Here is a 12,772-nt window from a genome sequence, read left to right on the forward strand (position 1 = left end):
TTTCGTATTTGAAAATTCGAGAAGTCGTGCCCTAACTCACTGGGTTTCAATTTTTCTCGTTGAACCTAAATAACCGAATATCCTTTTAAAATTAAAATACATAAGTTTTAAATAAAAAATAAAAGGCAAGCCTATTCTCAAGGATTCGAGGTGTTGTGTCCTAACTTACTGGATGTGACATTTTGTTACCTCGAGATTAGAGGGTCTTTAACAAACATTTCGATTTATTCAAACGATTTTTAAGTAAAATAACATCACCACAAAGAGGGATCGTATTTTAAACTTTTTTTAAGTTTTCAACTTTCGACACTAAGACATTAATTAATAAACTAGGTGCCAATTTTGGGCGTTACGAGGGTGCTAATCCTTCCTCGTACATAACTGACTCCCAAACCCGTTTCCCTAATTTCATAGACAAAAAATTATTGTTTTAGTAAATTTATACTTTTATTAAAATGATTAAGTTACAAGGTGATCCGATCACACCTAATAAAAAAGATTGGTGGCGACTCCCATTTTCGTTTTTAAGTAAAAAGTCGATCTTTTAAAAAAAATTGGTTTCGACAGCTTGGCGACTCCGCTGGGGACTAAAAAAAGAAAGTCAAGCTACAAATTGATTACTTTTTGTCCTTTTTTCAAAAATTGATAATTTGGTTTAAATCTACGATCCTTTTGGCTGCATTTCTTTTTTTGTGGTTTCCATCATTTTGGTATGTTTGCTTTATTGGTTCGAGCTCTTGGATATATTTTCACATATTGCATTACATGACCGCTTGATTATACCTTTTCAAGTGAGAGTGAGAAACTATTCCTTCGTGAGGTCTTTACCTCCGTGTAGGATAGTGGATAACTTTCGGGATACATCCATACCTTTTTCTTCGTGAGATTTTCATCTCCGCGTAGCCATAGGGAAATGTATTCTCCTGAACTGAACTCAGTCCATATGAGCATATAATGGGGGAGGATCAAGGAATCTGTCGGTTCAGGTACCCTTACTTTAGAACCAAACTGCATATAATGTGCCTTAAGAGCCTACCCTAGGTAGAACCATACCAAACCCCTAGTGGTCATCTAAATAGGTGCTCTATTTTGTTATTTATTTTTTTACTGACATGTTTTGCTTTGTTTTGGTTATGATTGCATTGCATTTTCATCATATAAAAGAGGTGTTAATTCACGTTTAGTTGCTAAATAGAGAGCTTGTCATGGAAAAGAGATTTTTTGATAAAGTGGAAGACAATGCGGTTGTCCGAATATAGTCTGAGAAGCCGCAACGAGAGAAGGGTGATTAGTCTGACAGAGCAGTACGTGTCAGAATTATGGGATTTCACTCGCATAGGTGACTCAGAATAACCTCCAAGAGTTGAAAGATGTACGGGACCAATGGGATGACGAAACCAAGCAGCTATGGTGATTTGTCTTATCTACTCGATGTCAGAATGGTTACACTTTTTTTGAGCTTTAGCCCAATATTGGAATCCTGTATACAACTGCTTCTGTAATAGGCTAAATTTTCAGTGGTGTCGGAACAGTGATTCGAGATCACTAAATCTGACAAATGAGTAGAAAATATTAATAATTTAGGGAATATAAGTTAAATGTGAAGTTAGGAAAATTTTTGAAATAGCGAATAATGTACTAGAAATAAATATTTAAAAAAAATTAGAATCGGAAACGAGATATCGAGAGCTTGAAAATTTTAAAACAAGCCATAAATATTTTTATAAATATTTATGGAGTGTTAATAAGTTAGTATTAAAGTTTCGTTAAGAAATTTTAAAGTTTCGATAGTTAATTGAATAAAAGGACTAAATTGTAACAAATGTAAAATTATAGGAAATGATTAAATAGCTTAAATGATAAAAGAAAGAGGGTTTAAAAGGCAAATAAACCCAAGGTCTATTTGGGCTGGACGGCAAGGGCATGAAATCAGCAGGAAAATTGATGAATTAAGGGCAAAATTGGAATATTGCAAAATTTACTTAATAAAGCTAGGACTAAAGTGGAATTATCTAGATTTCTCATTATTTTTCTGCATTCTCATCAGCAAAAACAATATAGAAGGGTTTTATTAAGCTGTTTTTTCATATTTTTATTGCAAGTAAGTTCAATTCTTGATTATTTCTTGAAATTTTTGTGTTTTTATGACTTTTACAACTAGGTCCACTTGTTGAATTCATTAGTTTTTGATTTTATGAAAGAAATTGGAAGTTTCTATGAATATGTGCTGGAAGTGTATGATGATTTAGCATGGAATTAGAGCTTTAAATTGTTTATATGCTGATTTTATTGAAAGAATTGAATAGAAAGTGAATGTTTGGGACTTAATGGTGAAAAAGTTTGAAGTTAGGGTTTTATGTGGAAATTCTGAATTTAAATAATTTTGAAATAACTTATAATGTCTAGGTAAAGCTTAATTGGGAAAAATTAGCTTCATTGAGGGGTTAATTGATCAAGGACTGAATTGTATGAACTGTGAAATTTGGGGCAAAAATTGAAATCAACATTTGCACTAAAACAGTTTTGGACAGCAGCAGTAGTCTAACTTTTAAAAATCACCAAAAATTTTATAAATCTAATTATAGAATGAATAAAATATGAAATTAAAGCTTATCAAATCTAGTTTATTATAGAAGATACGATGTAAGTAATGGAATTGTAAATCATGAGATATAATATATTTTGTAAGACAATGTTAGAATGAATTCGGGTTCCCCTGTTCTGACTTTGAAAAATCATAAAAAATTGAATAAAAATAATTAGGGGTTAAATTTATATGTTTAGAATCCTGAATGAGTATATTTTCAAGAGAAACAAACAAGAAAATCATTTGAATCATGTACAAGGAGATAATTAATTTTTAGTGAAGAAGGGTCGGAACTGTCAGATAGCAGAACAGGGGAGACTTTAATGAATAAACTGTATTAATTGGCCTAACCAAAAATCATGAAATTTTTATGGTAAGAAGATATGTGAGTCTAGTTTCATGAAAAATTAGCGGATCTTAATTTTGAGTTCTGTAGCAAAATATAAAAATAATTTAGTGACTATGACACGGATGGACAACATTGGAATATACATAAGTAAATAATGAAATTATAGATAATATTACTTATAAGCAGGTTGAAGATGAAGTCAATATTGATAAGTGAATGATTTTACAATGATAGATCGAGAACCTGAAGCAAGTCGAGGAAAAGAAAAAGTAGCTGATTAGTCCCTGAACTTTCACAAATTTTGCAAATCGACCCAGGTAAGTTCATATGGTTGAAGTTTAATGATTATATGTTAATTTTATGAATTATATAATGTACGATGAAATATATTTATTGATGAATAGAGAATAAAATAACAACCCGAAAATCGAATAAATGATCAAATTGAGTGGAACGTCGGATTTGAGTACTTCTGATCAGTGACAGGTGATAAGTGGTAGCTTTAGCTACACTTATCTGATCAATGACAAGTGATAAGTGATAAGTGGTAGTTTTAGCTACACTTATCTGATCAGTGACAAGTGATAAATGATAAGTGGTAGCTTTAGCTACACTTATCTGATCAATGGCAAGTGATAAGTGATAAGTGATAGTTTTAGCTACACTTATCTGATCAGTGACAAGTGATAAATGTGATCAGTGTAAGACCGTGACAGGACTATGACTTCAAAAAGTGATAAGTGATCATACGCAAGACCATAGTTATACTATGGCAAAGTGAAAGTGAAGTACTCAATTTTCCGTAACCGTTCCCTAATTTGGTTAAAGAATGATATGTGACAAATGGGCCCAAAAGAATTAAAGGAAATGGATAAGTGGTAGTAAGTTTATACAAGGGAACTCACCAATGACTGTGGTTGACAGGTGAACTTAATAATTGTGTATATTGTATAAGTATATAAATATTTGGTAAGATTTATGTTTTATGCCTATGAACTTACTAAGCTTCTATAAGCTTACTTGAGTGTATTCAATGTCTCTTGTAGATTGACGTGGAAGTATACGGAGGATCAGATCAACACAGAGGATCACAGTATCCAGATTATCTCCGGTAGCTTTTGTAAATTTCCTTTTTGATTTATATGGCATGTATAAGGTTTGATGATTATATAAATGCTAAGACTTGTTTAATGAATATACATTAAAGTAAAGAATGATGAATATGTTAAATAGTATGATTATAATAGAAGTATAATTTGGTATCAAATTGATTGAAATAAATTGGTTGGTTGGGTTGGTCTCGGTTTTAAAATTTGCAGGGAAGGTTAGATATTTATATAGGGGTTATATTGAACAAAAAATAAATAAAAAATAAAAAATACTTTGGGATTTTGCGAAAAATTCCTTATGGTTTCGATTTAATTCTGATTTGGTCTTGAAGTATGTTTTGGGCTTTGGAGGCCCATCTAAAGGACGTCATGACATGTTTTAGTAAATGAATAGTATTTAACTTGTATGAACAAAAAAAAATTAATTCGGTAAACTCCGGTAATGCCTCGTACCCTATTTCGGCGATGAATACGGGTAAGGGGTGTTACTGCTTCCCCTTTGGGAAAGTTGATTTGGTACCCACCGTGGAAGAATACACAACCTTACTTCGTTGCCCGGAGATTCAAGCCAAGAAAGCCTATTCGAAGGTTGCTAATGTCCCGACGTTCTTGAAGAAGCTAATGAGTATCACGGGGATAAGTGAGCAATGGGTCGCGACCTGAATCAAGCAAAAAGGAGATAGTAAATGCATACCTTGGAGGAATTTGCAATATTTGATATTGACACATTCGGATATGAAGAAAGGGTTGATATTTTTGCTTTAAGCATTTACAGTTTGGTCGTCTTCCCCAAAGCGCTAGGACATATAGATGAGGCAGTTTCAGACTTATTCGATCGGCTTGACAAAAGGGTCATGCCCGTCCCAGCAATCTTGGCCCAAACCTTAGATCTTTGAGTGCATGCCGAAGAGCGGGTGAATGAAGGTTCATTGGGTATGCGCAACTCTTGTTAGCATGATTTCATAGACATTTTTAGAAGATAAAAAAGAGGTTCTTATCGGGTATTCTCCAAGAACTACTCTCATTTGAAAGAATTAGTGGTTACACCGAGGCAATACGATATTTGAGAAGAAAAGTGGATGGCGATTCTCCAGAGTCTCTAAGACAAGGACGTCGAATGGAGAGCCCCTTAGATGATCACTGATGAGATTCTGTACTGGTGTGGAGACTTTGACTGAGTTCCTCTACTTGGGATTCAGGGAGCCGTTGGATATGCTCATTTGCTCGTATCGAGATAGTACAGATCGAAGCAGTTCATACCAACGACGCAAGGGTTGGCTCAGTGTGAGTTTTCATACAAGGGAGATAATTACAAGAAGAAGGTTCGTGAAATATCGAACGCTTGGAACCAAACCCGCAGAATGAAAATATTTGCCGCAAATTTGATGACAACCCCCGAATATAGTTGGTGGTGGGGCAAAAGGGTCAACGACAACATCTCTATACCAAGTCAAGAAAACATCCAACCAATAGAAGAGCATCTACAAGTAATCCCATTTGAGTTAAAGATCATCAAGTAAGATTTTGAAAAAAGGAGTTCGGAATTGGGAAAGAAGATAGAGTAGTTAGAGGAGGAAAAGATGCACCTAGGATTAGACGTCGACATCCAGAAGCTAGATGCCAAGAAATTGAGGAAGGGAAAGAACAAGGCCAAAGAAGATTTGGACAGTCTAAAAATGGATTATAAGAGGTTGCACTTGTCGATGAAAACTGCCAGCTTGGGTAAAACATCGGAGCTGTAATACCCCAAAAATTTTTACAGTAAGATACTATCCTTGATATAGTAAAATAAGGAAATAAAGTGACAAAAAGGGAAATTTTGAGTTATGTCAATATTGGGGAGTATATTATGATATATTAATTCAAGAAAGAACTAAATTGTAAAAGTGAGAAAAATTTTGTTGCACGAGAGCAAATGCTCAAAATTTGAGGGGTTAAAATGTAAATGTGAAAAAGTTGAAAGACAATAGTGTAAATATTTTTGGTCCTTCTACCAAAAATTCACCATTTTCACCCAAAAATCAAAAGAATTTCCATAGCTACCAAGACAGAAAAATGTTAAGAAGACTATGAGAAGTTAGAATATCAAGTTGAATGGAAGCTGAAGGAGAGAGAAAATCAAGATGAAGATTGAAATCAATAGAACAAGGTAAGAACATCATGATTTCAATATATTTTTAAGTTTGATATTATTGAAAAAGCATGGGATTGATGTTAATGTAGAGTTTCCTTACATATGGTCCTATGTTCTTGATATGCTAGTGAAGAGAAAATAAGAAAAAGTGATGAGAAATAGTGTAGAGAAAGAAAATAAGGGTGTTACAAACATGGTAATTAATATCTTGCACTAAAATAGTTTTGGACAGCAGCAGTGGTCTATCTTTGAAAAATCACCAAAAATTTTGAAAATTGAATTAGAAGTTGAATAAAATATAAATTAACTTTTATTGAGTCTAGGTTTTCATAAAAGAAACGGTGTAAGCAATGAAATTGTAAATGGTGAGATATAACAAATTTAGTTAGATAAGGTCAGAATGATTTCGGGTTCCCCTGTTCTGACTTTGTAAAATCATAAAAAATTGGATAAAATAATTATGGGCTTAAATTTATATAATTAGAATTCTTAATGAGTCTATTTTCAAGAGAAATAAACGAGAACATCATTTGAATTCTGTATGAGTAGATAATTAACTTTTAATGAAGAAGGGTCAGAACTGTTAGACAATAGAATATGGGGTAATTTTAAAGAATAAATTGTACTTATTGGATAAATAAAAAATTCTGAAAATTTTATGGTAAGAAGATATGTGAGTCTAGTTTCATGAAAAATTAGCGGATCTTAATTTTGAGTTCTGTAGCTCAAGATATAAATAATTTAGTGACTATGATGCAAATGGACAGTTTTGAATATACATATAAGTAAATAGTAAAATTATTGATAATGTTACTTGTAGCATGTTATATAAATTAAGGATGTAGAATGGAGAGGAGGATGAGGGAAATAAATATATGAATTTTCAGCTAGCAAGGGTTTTGTTGGGTTTTTCACACAGGAAGAAAAACAGAACCAAGTTATCCGGATGAAATATGAAGCTCTTGTTGAAGCTAGAGCAACAAAGTAATAATTCCGGATGAAATATGAAGCTCTTGTTGAAGCTAGAACAACAAAGTAATAATTCTGGATGAAGTATAAAGTAAATTTGAGATTCAAGGACTTGGAAGTTGCAACCAAACGAACAGAAGCAAAAAAGATGAAAAATTGAGAGAAGTATTTCATCCGGGTAACATACATACTGCTGTTTGTTGTCACCCTTAATAGGTTACATTTAAAATGGATAATTTGTATGTTTAAGACTCAGGGACTAAATTGAATAAAAGAAGAACTATATGGGCAATTTAGTAAAAATGCCAAAAATAACCAAAATGAAGGAAATGAGTTGTTTTATTGATTAAATTAATGTATTGAATGAAATTATTAATTTGGATCAAGATTGGATGAAAATCGGGGAAAATGAAAAATTTACCAAAATGCCCCTAAATCTTGATATTTTTAAAATTTCGCCAGGTAAGTTCTTGTAACTTGAATTATATTCTTAGATACTTGAAATGTATGTTATTGATGTGAATACGATTTGAATGTTCATTGTATGAAAATTGATGAAACATTGATATATTTGATAAAAAGGGGAAGAAATCCCGGTTGAATGAAAGGAAAATTCGATGGATCTCTGAAAAGAAATTGACAGTAAAAAGGATCTATCCCGGACGGGTGATCCTATTCTGATATAGCCCTTCCAAAGAATATGTGGAAAATGAATTTAGCCCGGCCGGGTAATCCGAATTAAGGTCTGAATTTAGCCTAGACTGGTAATTCAGATCCAAGCTCATTAGAGTAATTGTCATTGCAGGGGATTTAGGATGGACTGGTAATCCCGACAATATTCTATGAGTTTATATTACAAGGGATTTAGCCTGGACTGGTAATCCCGCTATAAGGATGAGGTTCGCGGGAGTGTGCTTTCTGAAATGAAATGTATAAGACCATGGTTGAAAGATCCCATGGCAACATGATATGAAATGTGTAAGACCATGGTTGAAAGATACAATGGCAACATGATATGAAATATGTAAGACCATGGTTGAAAGATACCATGGCAACGTGACATGAAATGAGTAAGACCATGGTTGAAAGATACCATGGCAACATGATAGAAAATGAGTAAGACCATAGTTGAAAGACACTATGACATCATGTCGAAGATAAATAAGACCGTGGATGAGAGACGCCAAGACATCTGTTGAACAACTAATATTCAGGTAATATATACCAGATGACAAATGGTTATATGAATTGGTTATACAAAATGGTTGTGTGAAATGTTTACAGGAATTGGTCATATGGAAATATATGTACAAAATAGTTGTATGAAATAATTAAGAAGATAGATAAATGAAATAAGTATGGGTACATGGAATTTAATATGAATTATTACTGAAATAAATATACATAAGAAATGAGGAAATGATGGTGCATGAAATATTGATATAACGAAATGAATGATATATGCTTATGAAGAAATGGTGAGAGAATAATATGTTTCGTGACATGTACATATATGATTATCTTTGATATGTTGATACAAGGAAATTATGTAAGTTGAGACTATTATTAAACTCAAGTGTGATATGTCAAGAAAATAGGTATATCAATGTTGAAATTATATGAAATATGTACAAGTATATTACCAATGTTGTTGTTTGATACTTAGATAAGTGCCAAGCTATTGATTGAATGGTAATATATTTATTTATATGATGCATTGAATCGATAAGTATTTAATTGAAATTTTTGTTAAATAATATGTAAATCCTATTAATGCCCCGAAACCCTGTTTTGGCAACGGATACGAGTTAGGGGTGTTATAGGAGCAATGGCGACAAGAAATCAAAGAAGAAAAGATTAAAGTCGACCATTGGGAAAAGAAGTTCTAAGATGCTCGAACTCGAGAAGATGCTCTGGAAAGAAGTTTGTTAGAAAGCCGAAATGAGAAGGTGGGATTAAGAGCTCTGGTAGCAGAATTAGAAAAGTCGCTTCATCAATATCGAAGTCGCAACTCCACAATCGAGTTGAGAGCAAGCTTAAGCAAGATCGAAGAGTTGAAAAGAAAGATAGGAGAGCTTGAGGCTGCATTGCAAAATTGTGAACTTCAAGCTAAGTTTCTTGAAAAGAATAACGAACAATGGAAAGTGCAGCTCCTTTCACTTCTATGCTCAGAAACACAAATTTAAAGGATTAGGAGCATCAAATTCACTAAACATCATAAATCATCCAAAAACGCATCAAGAATGGGATTAAAAAAATGTTATTTTTATGGTTTATCACTTATCCACACAGTCGTGTGTCTTATTGTTTTTAAGTGCAGGTCTTCCACAGTTTGGCACACAGCCTGTGACACGGTCGTGTGTGAATATTTCGAAAGTTTCATGATTTGTCACACAGTTAACCACACGGCAATGTCCCTGTGACACACGGCCTGGCTACACAATCTTGAGACCCTTATTTGCATTTTTTTTCAAATTTTCCAAAATTTGATATTTTGTTTTCTAATCCTAGAACGTTTCCAAACTACTTTTATAATCCCGTAGGCTCAGTTCAAGGCTCGTAAGTGCATTTTTATTATAAATAAAATGTGTTTTTGATTGCTGCAATTATATTTGAATAATTGTTCCTGTTTAATATTAAATGTTTTAGCCCTAATCTGGTGATGAAGATGGGTTAAGGGTGTTACTAAGTTACACAACTTTTGAGATTTGTTATTCTACCTAGAAATAGTGAGAATTTATTTTTAAGTATAAATTTTATTTTTTGGGAATGACAATTCTGTCGATTTCTATAAGAGAGAGTGATTTACTTTCCAACTAAAAGTAAGAAAATTATTCTATGTTTTGTGTTTGACTTGAAATTGTTTGAGTCCACACTCAAACCAGTTCGTGGTATAAGAATAGCAAATCCGGTCATTCTATTGAAAGCCGGGAACATCTAGGATCCATCTAGCCCAAAATACAAGTACTATTTCAAGAAAAAGTTTATAATATAAATATAACAAACCGGCTTAGTTTTAAAAATTTTTTATATTTCTACTCTGCAAGTAATCATTTTGAAGATTTTTTCCAACACTTAATGAGCATATCCCCAAGTATTTTACGAGTCTTTTTAATGCTTTTTACTGATTCTTACGTTTTAGTGTTAACGATAGTTTTTCTTATATTTTACATCTTTTTAGAAGCAAAATGACAAATTTATGCCATTAGACGTTTAATGGTTGAATTTAGCTTGTGTAGGAATGTGGTTGAGGCGAAAATGTAAAAAAAAAAAACTTCACTATGGCCAAGGTCGAGACATCAATCCCTCCATCACCACTCAAGGAGATTGATTTCAGGAAAGTGCAATTCTAGTAGCCTGTCTTCGAAGTCATGACATCAAGGGAGTGATGTCGCAACACTTGCTTCCATGGTTGCAATGTTAAGTCACTAAATTCACAATCTCGAGCCTAAACACCAAAGTAAGGAAGCTAGGTTGCTTGAATGCGAAGTCGCAACACCAAAAGATCATGATAACGACATTGAAGCTCCCAAACAACCCTTAAAACCAATTGACCTTGGGTGTCGCGATTTCGAACTTGATAGGTGAAAAAATTGCAGCGGCAATTTTGTGTCCAAACAAGCTTATGTCACTTTTGATTTAAGGGAATAATTGTCAATGTTAGGTTGAATGTTTTTTTTACTATAAATACTACCTTATATAAACTATTTGGGTGGCTAGGCTAGCGTAGAAAATTAAGTTAGATATTAGATAATATTTACTCTTCTTTTCTTAGTATAGGTTTTCATTTTTCTCTTCTCTTTCTTTTTCTTTTCTTTTCTTTTTGGTGTAGCATTTTTGTTTCTTCATTTTTGTTGGAACCTTGTGGATGGGGATGGATTAAACTCTCACACTTCGTCGTATTTTTATCTATTAATGAGCATTTTCTCAACCCTTATCTTTAATATTTTATGCCTACAATATGTTTGTTAAAATGCTTGTGTGAAATTTAAGTTTAATCATGTGTTGAATTGTTTTATTGGTTTATTGATGAGTAGGTTACTTAACTAAGTTATTATCTATGCTTTGATTAGTTGTTTGTTCAAGTGTATTAAATTGCATATTACATTAAAATTGATGCCTCTAGTGGAAGATCTAGATAGACAAGACCAACAGGAGACTTCATCGTGTAAGACTTTGATACATTTGTGAATAGTAAAACTGAGAGGAGATCTATATGCCTATGTGAGATCGAGAGGACAACTTGGGTGGTATCTTTCAGCCTAGGATGAGACTGAGAGGAGACTCCTAGCTAAAAGTAACAAACAATATAGTCATCATAAGTTTATTAACTTAGTAATTCATGAATCATTCTGCCATCATCTCAATCCACTCGCATTGTTTCCAGTAAAAAGAAAAAGAAAGTTACTTTGATATTTTCATTTGTTAATTTAAAATTTAACCTTATTATATTTTTATATTTAATTAGCACTAATAATTGCTAACTCGATTAGATTAATAACTTATCAGTGTTTTAATAATTTTTTTTCCAATAAAAAAATAAATTCATAAATACAATTATGCATTTCCCCTAGTTCACTCAAGAAAATTAAGTTCACAAATTAAAAAAATATATTTTTAAAGGTATCAGATGGATCATTAATATAATATGCATGCCAACTAATAACCATGCAAATTGTGACTGTCGAAGTCTGTTGGAAAAGTGAGTAGGAAAAGTTAGTGTTTAGGCATTTTTTGGGGGAATGAAGCGGAGAGAATTTAGAGGTTTTTTTTTTGTCTTTAATGTCATAGGTGGTTTAAAGAGTAAGACATAATTAAGCCCTAGAGAAAAAGAATGTTTATATACTCCCTATATTTAAAATTGTTTATTTTTTTTACTAGATCCACCTTTTTTTTTAGATATATTTTTCGCATTAAATCGTTTTATGTTTTTCATGATAAAAATTCCATTAACTGTTAATTGTTTTTGTAAGTCTCTATAACTAAGGTTTTAAGTAAGTTTGGGTGAATTTTATTTATTAGTTTAAGTTTATTTTATTTATAAATATAATTTTTCTAAAAAATGATTTTGCTTTTGATTTTAATTTTAAAATTAAACTTATATGTATTTATGTTTTAATTTTGTAATCAAATTATTAGTAATTTATAAAAATTAAAAAGACTCGTAAGAAACAATTAAGTGTACAATTGATCTGTGCATCGTGTAGAGATGTAAACTAGTTTTAAACTTGTATATATCCCTCTCACATTTTCTCTATTCTAATCATTACAATTTGGAAGAATTAATTTTTATGCATTAAGATAGAAAATGATAATCTCTTCTATTTTATTTTCTCTCACTTTTCTTCCTGCATGTTTATTTTTTTTCTACTTTTTCACTTTCTTCTCTCATCCTTTTATTTTTCCATCCAACTAAGCACACTTTAAAAATGCTTTGTCAAATAAAAAAAAGTTACAACTTATTTCTTTTTCGTTTGAGTTTAAAAAATATATATATAATTTTTAATATTTTTCATGTCTATTTTATGATCTATATTTAAAATTCGTATTTATTCCTTCCAATAATATCATTTTTAAAATCCAAACATAGGTGATTTTATTTTCAAAATATTATTTATTTAACA

Source organism: Gossypium hirsutum, chromosome A08 (genome assembly GCF_007990345.1).
Source record: "Gossypium hirsutum isolate 1008001.06 chromosome A08, Gossypium_hirsutum_v2.1, whole genome shotgun sequence".
Classification (NCBI taxonomy): Eukaryota; Viridiplantae; Streptophyta; class Magnoliopsida; order Malvales; family Malvaceae; genus Gossypium; species Gossypium hirsutum.